Below are 11,090 nucleotides of genomic sequence, written 5' to 3' on the forward strand. Positions count from 1 at the left end.
TAGTAATGTCCGGTGAGATGATTGAAGGTGCGATAAGAAATGGGAAAATAGATATGGGAGAAAGCGCCAAAGGGTCAACTCCGGGAAACAAGGAAAATGAAGTGAACATCATGAGAATGCCTTCCGAATTGGTCAACATAGGCTAGCCAAGGGTTATAACCACCAATTATCAAAGAGAATTTGAATGACATATCCAAAGAGAGGTCCAAGGAATAAAGGTTTCCAAGCCCTTATGTACTTGGGGGTGTTTTGAGCAATGGGACTATGGCAGAGATCCCTGTATTTTTAAAAGCTAGTCCAGAGTAATATTCAAAACACTCTTGTTTCCTTAAGCCTAGGGGCAATAAGAATCCTTTTGTGAAATAGGCTTGTGTCCAAATTTTTTATTTCAATAAAATGCATGTTTTTTAAAATATTCTCTCATTCTTTACATATTCTTTTGTTCTTTGGACTATTTACTTTTTAAATATGCTTTCATTCTTCATTCATGATCATACCATACAAATAAATATCCTTGGAATTTGCCTTTGTACCTACTATAGGTCCCCAGATATCAATGACATGAGCAACGCTGTATCTGACTCCCTTTTGGGGTGAGATAGGTGTTTAATCGGATCTCAGGACTTTGAAGATGACAGAGATTGTGACTTATTTCCTGATTTGTTAAGGACGGTAGAACAAGATGAAAAAAGATCCTACTTTACGAAGTGTCAATGGACATTGTGAACAAGGGGCAAAGATTGAAACCTGAGTCACCACAGGGATGAAATGAATTATCTTTGAGTTACTTTAAGAATTCAAAGATGTTTTCGCATGATCATGTCAAGATATACCTGGGATACTAAGATCTGTGGATAATACAAAATGTCTAAATGGCGTCAGAAGGACACATGTAGATGGTTTTATGGTAGCCACGTTAATCATGAGGTTTGGGTACTGTTGATTCACCATGGAAGGGGATCGCATTAGTTGGGCTGTATTTAGTGAGACAAGATTCATGTGTCTTATTCATTTCTTCATAGACTTTCTCTATGTGGGGCAAGGATGTTATCAGGCCATTCTCGTCTAATATACATCGATTGATCTTGGTAATCATTGATTACTTCATGAAGAGGGTGAAGGTCACTTCATATGTCAATATTACAAGACTAATAGTCATCAAATTCCAAAAAAAAAACAAAAAAACAACAAAAAAAAGAAAAAGGTTGCTAATAAGTAATGTCAGAAAGGATTACTTTCAAATACAACTGCCCAATGTCAAAAGTATGCAATCTGTTCAAAGATCAAACAATATATCACAGTGCAGCAAAGGCATTCAAAAAGAAAAATAAAAGTTCAAAAATAGAAAAAAAAGGAAAAGCAAATAATAGAACAAAAGTCATAGTGAAAAATGACTGAGTCTTGTAAGGATTGGCATAAAGAAGTTATCATTTACCCTCTATGTTTATTGAACGTAGGCCAAAACCTTCACCGGGGCAACACATTGATTTATAGGACTGAAACAATTTTTGAAGACGGGGTTCTTTTTCTTCGAGTCTTGGCACAACTAAAGTTGGATGAATTAGAATGGGTTCAATCCTGATACGGTCAGTCAAATTTAAAGCATAGCCATCGCAATCGGATGATGCAGGTTTATCCTTGAGGATTCCATAAGGGGAGTTTGTTATTGAAGAAGATCCTTCCTATACAAAATGACTTTAAAGGAAGAAATATGCCAAACTAAAAGGGACCTTATGTAAAGAAGGCCTGTTTTTGATCGAAAGGATTTGCCCAGTTCAGGGAATTCAAAATGCAGTCAAAGAGTGTTCTATAGGAGAGGCCAATGTGAAAACCTGCAAAGGGCACCTTGAGACCTTAAAAAAAATCAGAATAAAAAAGAGAAATAAAAAGAAAAAAATAAAAAGAAAGAAAGAAAGAATCAATCAAAGAAATTGAAAAAGAAAGAAAAAGGAGAGGCCAAAGTGAAAACCCGCAAAGGGCGCTTTGAGACCAAAGGGGATTTGAGTTGAAAACCTGAAAAGGACGGCTCATATTTGGATTAAAATGGGGCATACAATAGTCTTGCTAGGCCTGAATTAACAATGAAAGAAGAATGTTACGTCTTGGGGCATTGACAAAGTACTCCAGATCCCATAAACACAGATTGAGCTCAGAATGGTCCTCAAGAAGTTGGTACAGAGAAGATCAAGCTGCGATATCTGGGGCACCTAGCTTTCCATTTTTACTCATTTTTTGTTATCTTTGATTACCTTGTTCTTTTCAGGTCACGTCCTAAAAGATTTCTTTCTTGGTTGCATTTGCTTGTTTGTTTCAAGCTATGTCCTCAATTAATTCCTTTCTTGTCCATGGTTATGATCTTTTTCAAGCATTTTGCATTGAAATAACGATTTTTGGACTAATAATACTTTCATAAAGGAAGTTTCGCGTATTACTTTGGGGAGTTTTTAAATAATACAGGAGCCTGAAATAGGACCATTGTTTAAAACTCACCAAGCTTAAGGGTTGAAAATATTTAAAGCATAAAATGAGATTATCTCCTTGGATTTTCTGTCAAAGATATTAATTGGTGTTATAATCCCGGCAAAGAATGAGCAATGGGGTTATTCTTGAAAGAAAATGGTATTCTGTATTTATACAGATATCAGGCATATACATCTGTTCATTATACCCAGGGAATGGTGTAACAGATCAAATTAATTGAAGATCCTATACCTCTGAGTTATAGCAGGATGGATAGAAGAAATCAAATGATTATTCCCCTGAGGTTACAGTGGGAAGTTCAAATTTTATGTCCCAGAAGACTAAAGTGTAAGGGACTCTAAAATAACAGCGGGGCAAGCTTGCTGAGCAGAATGTGATTGTTTCTTTGGGTTTTCTGTCAAGAATACCAGCCGAACAAGATAGCAGCATAATAAATCAGTGATAAGGCTCTGGTGAATAACAAGCAATGATGCCTTAAGCATTTGTTTCCAAGAAAAAGAAAAAGAAAAGATCATTCAAAAAAGATCATTTTCAGTTTTTTGCATTCATTATCATTCATATCACATCTAGTTAGGAGCATTTGATTCATTTCAATCATAGCATCCTAATTATTTGACATAATCATCACATCTAGTTAGGTGCATTTGATTCATTTTGATCATAACATCCTAATTATTTAACATAAGCATCACATTTAGTTAAGAGTATTTGATTCATTTTGATCATAACATCCTAATTATTTGTCATAAGCATGATACATGAAACCGAGTCTACAGGACAGGTCCGAGAGGACAGTGTAGTAACATCGGTGAAGTCAGATCTTATATCCTTGAACTTGCGGCTGGATGGATAGAAGATTACAAACCTTATCTCCCTGAAGTTGCAGTGGAGTAGGTTGAAGTGTCAGTTGTAGTAAAGCAGATCATAACAAGTCTTATTTCCTTTAGGTTGCAGTGGAGTAGACTGAAGATTGAAGATCTTATCTCCCTAAAGTTGCAGTGGAGTAGATCGAAGATGGTGAATCTTATCTCCATATATCGGCAATGGAGCAGATTTTACCGCCAGCCTTATCTCTCTGAGGTAGCAAGAGAGCAGGTTAAAGAATGAGTTTTATCTTCCTGAGGTAGCAAGAAAGCAGGCTGGGAATTGAATATTTTATCTCCCTGAAGTTGTAACGGAGCAGATCTTCACAGATGGCTAATCTTATCTCCATGTATTGGCAATGGGGTAGATTTTTTAGCCACTGGCCTTATCTCTCTGAGGAAGCAAGAAAGTAGGTTGAAGATTGAAGTCTTATCTTCCTGAGGTAGCAAGGAAGCAGACTGAAGATTAAAGATTGGAAGAGGCAAATCTTATATCCATGTACCGGCAATGGAGCAAGTTTAAGCCTCAAGACCTTATCTCTCTGAGGTAGCAAGAGAGCAGGTTGAAAATTGAGTCTTACCTTTCTGAGGTAGCAAGAAAGCATACTGAAGATTGAAGATTGGAGGACGCAAATCTTATCTACATGTATTGGCAATGGAGCAGATTTAAGCCTCAAGACCTTATCTCTCTGAAGTAGCAAGAGAGCAGGTTGAAAATTGTAGTATTATCTTCCTGAGGTAGCAAGGAAGCAGACCGAAGATTACAGATCTTATTTCCCTAGGTAGTTGTGGAGCAGATTGAGGATGGCGAGTCTTATCTCCATGTATCAGCAATGGAGCAGATTTTAGCTATTGGCCTTATCTCTCTGAGGTAGCAAGAGAGCAAGTTGAAAGATGAGTCTTATCTTCCTGAGGTAGCAAGGAAGCAGACTGAAAATTGAAGATTTTATCTCCCTGAGATTGCAGCGGAGCAGATCTTTGCAGATGGTGAATCTTATTTCCATGTATCGACAATGGAACAGATTTTACCACCAAGCCTTATTTCTCTGACGTAGCAAGAGAGCAGGTTGAAGAATGAGTTTTATTTTCCTGAGGTAGCAAGGAAGCAGAATGGGAATTGAAGATTTTATCTCCCTGAAGTTGCAGCGGAGCAGATCGAGAATGGTGAATCCTATCTTCATGTATCGGCAATGGAGTAGATTTTACCACTAGCCTTATTTCTTTGAGGTGGCAAGAGAGCAGGTTAAAAAGGGAGTCTTATCTTCTTAAGGTAGCAAGGAAGCAGACTGTAGACTGAAAATGGTGAATCTTATCTCCATGTATTGGTAATGGAGCAGATTTAACCTATCAACCTCATCTTCCTAAAGGTGTTTGGAAAATAGAAGCGCCAAAAAGCCAAAAATTAACAAGACCAAGCAAAATCGGTTCTTTTGAAGTCTTTGCTCTATTCCCGTTACACGTCAATGAGCAAAGAGGGGCAGCTGTAGTCAACCAATTTTGCCCGGGCCCATTTAATTTATTTGAAAATAAATAAACCCAAATAAATGAGTAAGGTCCAAGACTAAAAAAGGTCCATTTACAATTTTCAAAATACAAAAATAACCCATGTCCTAAAACCCAACTCTAATAAATCCATATCCTAGCCTAAACCCAAAAGAACCCAAAAGAAGGAGAATTTCAGCAGCAGCTCCTAGAATATACTGGAAGAATACCAGAGGGATGGTTTTCCACGCGAGATCCCCGGATCATCTTCTCCGTACAACTGAGACTGCAAAAGAAGACATTAGAAGGAGTCAATAACAGATTTCACAGCAAATGACAGTAGGAAAATAGGATTTTTTAGATTTTATTTATTTTGGAAATATGGATATAAAAGCCAGTGATGTAATCCATAATTTTTTACGCACATAAAACAGATACTTACGCAAGCACACTATACGCAGAGAAGAGTACAAAAATTTTCGAAAAGAATTTCTTGAAGGGTGATTTTTCGGGTTTTTTTCAATTTGTTCCTTTATTTTTTTTATTTCTTTTTTTCCTTGCAATTACCTTCATCATTCTGCATTTTAGAACAAAAAGAAGTCAAGTTTTACCTTGTGAATCGGCTTTAGACCTCTATTTCACTTCGTTGAGATCGAAGTTGGAAGGGAAATCTAAACATATTAGACCTCATGCCTCAAAATGACGCCAATGAAATCCCTAATATTTCTGAAATATTGAAATAAGGGTGAGGGTCAGATGTTGTTAAATATGTAGGTTCTCAACTTCGGTTTGATTTTTCTTGAGCAAACAATATCAGATCTAGGAATTTTTTTTTAAAAAAAAGGAAAAATAAATTGGCTTACCAGATTCCCTCGAGTGGAGCCTTCGATGGTGAGGTCTAGTTGTGGTTCATGCGTCAATAGCCACCAAATAAAATGGTGGTTCCATGGCTGTGAATATGAACCCTAATGTTTTGATTTTGGGGGCTGTACATTTGAGTGGGATGAGTGGCTGCCTTTGGAGAAGAGAATGGGAAAAGGAAGGCTTAAATAGCCTATTAAACAAAACGGTACCGTGTAAGAAGGGTGAGGGGAGCCTTTTGTGCCTAAAATGGTCTATTTGTGCAACATATCCTTCCCTTTTCACGAGCCCTCAATTTGCGCCCGATTCGCCTTCTTTATGTTTTAAAATTGGCCTGCTAGTTTGTGCGTTTTTCAATTGGATCCGCAGTTCATTACTGCATTTTGAGCGCGGGATATTTTCAATACCAGCCCCCACATGTTTGTCCGCATGGCACATTGATCCAATTTTTATTTTATTTTGTTTGTAAATTGTTTCTCCTGTTTCAATTTTGCTTCAATTAAGTCTTATTTCTTTATTTTACTGCACATACATTTTTTTACATGCTTTATCATTGATTGTGATATTTTGTATTATTCTGATAGCCGAATTTGATATTTTGTATTATTCTGATAGCCGAATTTTGTAATCTTTTCTGTTTTTATTCTATTATTTTAATAATTGGTGTACTATTTGTAATATAATTCATTTTAGTTTGTGTATACTATTAGTTTCATGATATTTTGTAATTTCTCTTGGATTCATCCATATATTTACATGTTTATTAAGTATATTTGGTATTTATGTTTAATCTACATATATTAAAGCCTTGTTGTTCTTATTATATATATATATAGCCTTCTAATAAATTTGTATTTAACTGTTTTTTAGTTTTAGTAAACTTATAATATATAATAAAATTAAGTTGATTTTAAAATTCAATTTTTTTTTACTTCAACATTCAACTATTTCTAAAATTTCTTTGTATGTATATCTCACAGTAAAATTAAGTTAATTTTATAATTCAAATTTTAATTCCATATTTCTTAAATATACAATTATTTCTAAAGTGTCTTCACATGTATAACACATATTAAATTATTTTTACTATGATACATATTATTATTCTCATATATCTTCATATAAATATTTTTTTATGTGTAGAACCTATTTTAAAGATATTTATATGTACAATATATTTCTTTTGTGAACCATGTTTTTAATCATACCACTTATTTATTGTACACACTCCCATATTATCCTTATGCATTATTATATATATATTTTGTTACCTATATACTTATATATTTATTTTGTTTCTTTCATACATTATTAATTTCATTTTTTTACAAATAATTATATCCAATTTTTACTTGTATATACATGTTTCATAAATTTCTTTTGTACATAATTTTATATCATGTATTGTCATTCCTTCATATTTAATACATTATTTAAATTATCATGAGAATTATCAATTTTTGAATGGATTTGTGTATTAAATATTTCATATATAATTTGATTTGAACTTTGTATTTTGTAATAACAATTTCAATGAACATGTATCCCAAGTTTTTATGCAAATAAACGTGTTTTTTGAGCAAATTTTCAATTTTCTGTTATTCAAAAATTCTGAAATAAGGTAATATCTAATATTTGGAGAATTCAGAAAATCGTGCTCAATCGTACTGGGTATGACTTTTCCGGTGAACCAAATATTTAGATAACCTTTTATGATTTTAATGCACGAAATTTTCAAAAGTCGAAAATCGATCGTACCTTAAAGGTATAAGGGATCATATCCAATCGTACTGGGTAAGAAACCGCATGTCCTTGGAACGAGAGATTTTTGACCGCTAATTTGAGCTATTCAAACATTTTTAAGAAAAATCATACTTCGGAAAATCTTTTCCTTTAAATTTTTTACAAGGACAGCATCAAATCAATTTGGTACCAATTTTTGGGCGTAATGAGGGTGCTAACCCTTCCTCATGCGTAATCGACCCCCGAACCCATTTTTAAATTTTTGTGAACTAGAATTGTTTTAAAATATTTTATTAGGTGATCCAATCACACCTAAACAAAAGGTTGGTGGCGACTCCACATTTTTGAGTTTTCAAAATTCGATCCCCATTGCTTTCAAAATAAAAAGGGTTTCGACATCGGCTATGGAGGCTTTAAGTATACATTTATTTATTTGTAATCTTCTAAAATTTTAAATAGAAAAAATATACTTATACATTTATATTTTTAATATCAATAGAATTCAAACTCGATTCAACTACACTACCCAAGCATAAATGAAATCTGATGCGGATGAAGACGATTCACAAAGTGGTCCACTGAGTAACATGGAAACTTTAGTCTAAAGCAGATGCAAAACGAGTTTAGGTAGGTCTAGGATCACACCACAATGACATGCCCATTTTTTAAAGTATCCCCAAATAGCACTATTGAGTTGGTCATGATCTGTTATTGTGTTTTTTTATAATGAAATTATATATTAAAATTTTGAAAACATCATGTTAATATAGAATTCTAACCATTTAATTTTTTAAGTTATTGGTATGATTCACTAGTGTTCTAGAATATTAAGAATATATAAATTATTGTCATTAATATTAAGAAGATATATATTTTGCAAATGATATTAGCTAGTGATTTGAGTGTTAGGGGAGATTACTGCACACGATGCGATTCTTAGACATAACTAGTTGGGACACCCTTCATCTCACTACAATCATCATAGTACAACAGCCTCATGCACACTGTTTGGTATTATGTGTTTGATTGATTTTAGGAAAATTATTTCTAGGAAAAAGAAGACAATATACATATATAGTTTTCATGCTTGTTTCAAAGGAAAAGCACCATGGAATATCCAATTGAAGGAAAACCATTTTTTTAATATTATTTTGACGAAATAACAAAGAGTAGGACAATGTTTAAAAATGTTTACATTAATTAATGCCCCATACAACGCACGCGAGAGCTTTCTAGTTGAACGCACGAGGTCTTGTCCCCATATGAGACCAAACCCCAAAAACAAAAAATCGACAAATATTTTGTAAGTGAAACTATAAGAAAAAACACACCTTAAAAGCTGTCTTAATTGACAGTGTATCTTTGTCGTTAATGATGAATCCAAGTGAGGAATCAGAATAAAGTGGTCAAATTTCGCTCATATCGTTGCCTTCACCTTAAACTAACTTAACGATCCACCACTATTTCTTACTGCACGTGCAACCAAAAGTCAATCATACTTCAAAAGTTTATTAAATATCTTAATTTGTGCTCAAAGTTATCGCTTTAAATCATGAGTAAATTACACTACCAGTCACTTAATTTTAAGGTAGCTGACAAAATAGTCACCTAGGTTTCATTTCAGTCACCCAACTTTTGAAAAATAACAAACAGTCACCAACGTTATAAAAAAGTGACAAAACAGTCACTAACTAATAGTTTCCGTTATTGTCTTAACAGAACCGCTGATGTGGCAAGTTAACTAGCTGATGTGGCCAGTTAACTTGCCACGTTGGATGAAAAAATTGAAAAAAAAACCCTAAAAAAACCCTAAAAAAACCCTTTTAACAGAGAAGAAGAAGAAGAAGAAGGAGAAAAAGAAGAAGAACAGTCACTGAATCTAGGAATGTAACACCCCAAACCCGGCCCAGACGTTATGACCGGATCTGACATGCCACATCGAAGCGTTCAAACCATTTTATATTGTTGATCCAGAAAAACTTACTTAATGTTTTAAAAGATAATTTCATTATAGGTTAAAGTGAATGGAAGCTGTGCACTAGGTAGGAAACCGAAAAAGAGGTGGTGAGTCCATCGAACAGCTTAAGTACCAAGCTCCCTTCGGATCCAATCCTAGACATGCAAACCGTCATTGCCACACCTTAACGTCATGGATATTTCTAGGAAACCGATTTGATTAAGTCATTTTTAGGAAAAGTGATTAATTTTGGAAAATACTTTCATTGCAGAAGCTTTGCTTGTTGTCGCGTTATTTTGAAATCAATTGTTGTTTTTGAAAACGCGCCCTAAAGCTATCCAATTTCAACATTTAAAATAAGTAATACCTATCTTAGTAATACATATTAAAACCATCAAAAATAATTAAGCGGCCTTATTACATTTAAAAACCCAAAACTTCAAACGCAAATAAAAGGATGTCCAGTTCACCAGAAGAAAATCAAACTTTTAGAACGGGTGGCCACTCCGAATTCCCTCACAGCTCCAAGCCTACTATGGTTGGGGATTTCCTGCGTGAATGAAAATAAAAGGGGTGAGTTTGGGGAAACTCAGTGTGTAAGGAAAATCCATTCAAAGCCCAAGTCAGCTCTAGCCTATTGGGCCTAAGCCTATTCAGGTAACAGTGGTACTGGACCAGAGCCCTTTTCAGATTACAATAAACTGGGCCTTAACCCCTTATTCAGATAACAGTATGGCCCATAGGCCCATTTCAAAATACATGCAACATCAATAACATATGCAAGCCCATTTGGGGAGACTACTCAACCCACCAACCACTACACTCCACCCGTACCAGCCCTACACTCCATGTGGGGAATAGCTCAACCCACTCAGCCCAACACTCCACAGTTGCAGCCTTGCTGCTCAGTTAACAGTAAATTGAGGCAAAGCGTCCAGTACGTGGACAAGCCACTTTTAGTACTTCCTCCGTCAATATCCCAATCCCATGCATCAGATAATAACAACATGGCATGCAGTAAATAACAACAGTCAAACATGCATTTAGGTCAATTTAACCCTAGGGGTATTTCGGTAATTTATCTACTAGGGGTAAAACTATAAATTTTCCACTTTTAAAGGTATTTCAGTAATTTATCTATTTTAGGGTTTTTCATGCATATTCTTACTTTTCACGTACTAACAGAATCACGTACCGAGGGTTCTTACCGACTTGGGTCCGTTGGCCCATCATTCCAATTTTGGCCCATTAAGCCCAAAAATATCGAGGGCACAGAAATCATGCACTTTGCAGTCCAAATTTTGCAGCTTACCAAAAACATTAATCGATTTACCTCACGAGCATTCGCACACTCGCAAATCTACAAAATACCGGTTTCCGGCATTTCGGCTTTTCGACTTTTGCCGATCCAGACTAAGAAAGAGGGTGTTAGTTACACACCTGTTTGCGACGATATGCTGACGAGATCCACACACGAACTGCCTACAATTGGATTACTAACACATTAATCTAACTATTCAAATACGAACTACGTATTAACCCCTTACAATATTCGGCCAACCACACCTACAGATCATAGTAAGCTTATAAGAAATCAATAAGCAACTCATTAACAAATTTTTGTCAATGTTTACCACATACTCATAATCTCACTGCAAGCTGTCTTCCTGAACAACAGTCACTAAATCATTTATAACTAGAGC

At 34.9% G+C, this 11,090-nt stretch overlaps 1 long non-coding RNA gene across 1 annotated transcript; it reads right to left on the reverse strand.

The window, feature by feature from the left end:
• Positions 1-4,746: 4,746 nt before the first annotated feature.
• On the reverse strand, positions 4,747-5,863 carry LOC107901477 (uncharacterized). Its single transcript, XR_001685264.2, has 3 exons — positions 5,690-5,863; positions 5,438-5,552; positions 4,747-5,112 (listed from the first exon to the last, which is right to left on the reverse strand). It is a non-coding gene; the product is annotated as an uncharacterized lncRNA (long non-coding RNA).
• Between the last annotated feature and the right edge of the window lie 5,227 nt (positions 5,864-11,090).

This window comes from Gossypium hirsutum, chromosome A11, assembly GCF_007990345.1.
Source record: "Gossypium hirsutum isolate 1008001.06 chromosome A11, Gossypium_hirsutum_v2.1, whole genome shotgun sequence".
Classification (NCBI taxonomy): Eukaryota; Viridiplantae; Streptophyta; class Magnoliopsida; order Malvales; family Malvaceae; genus Gossypium; species Gossypium hirsutum.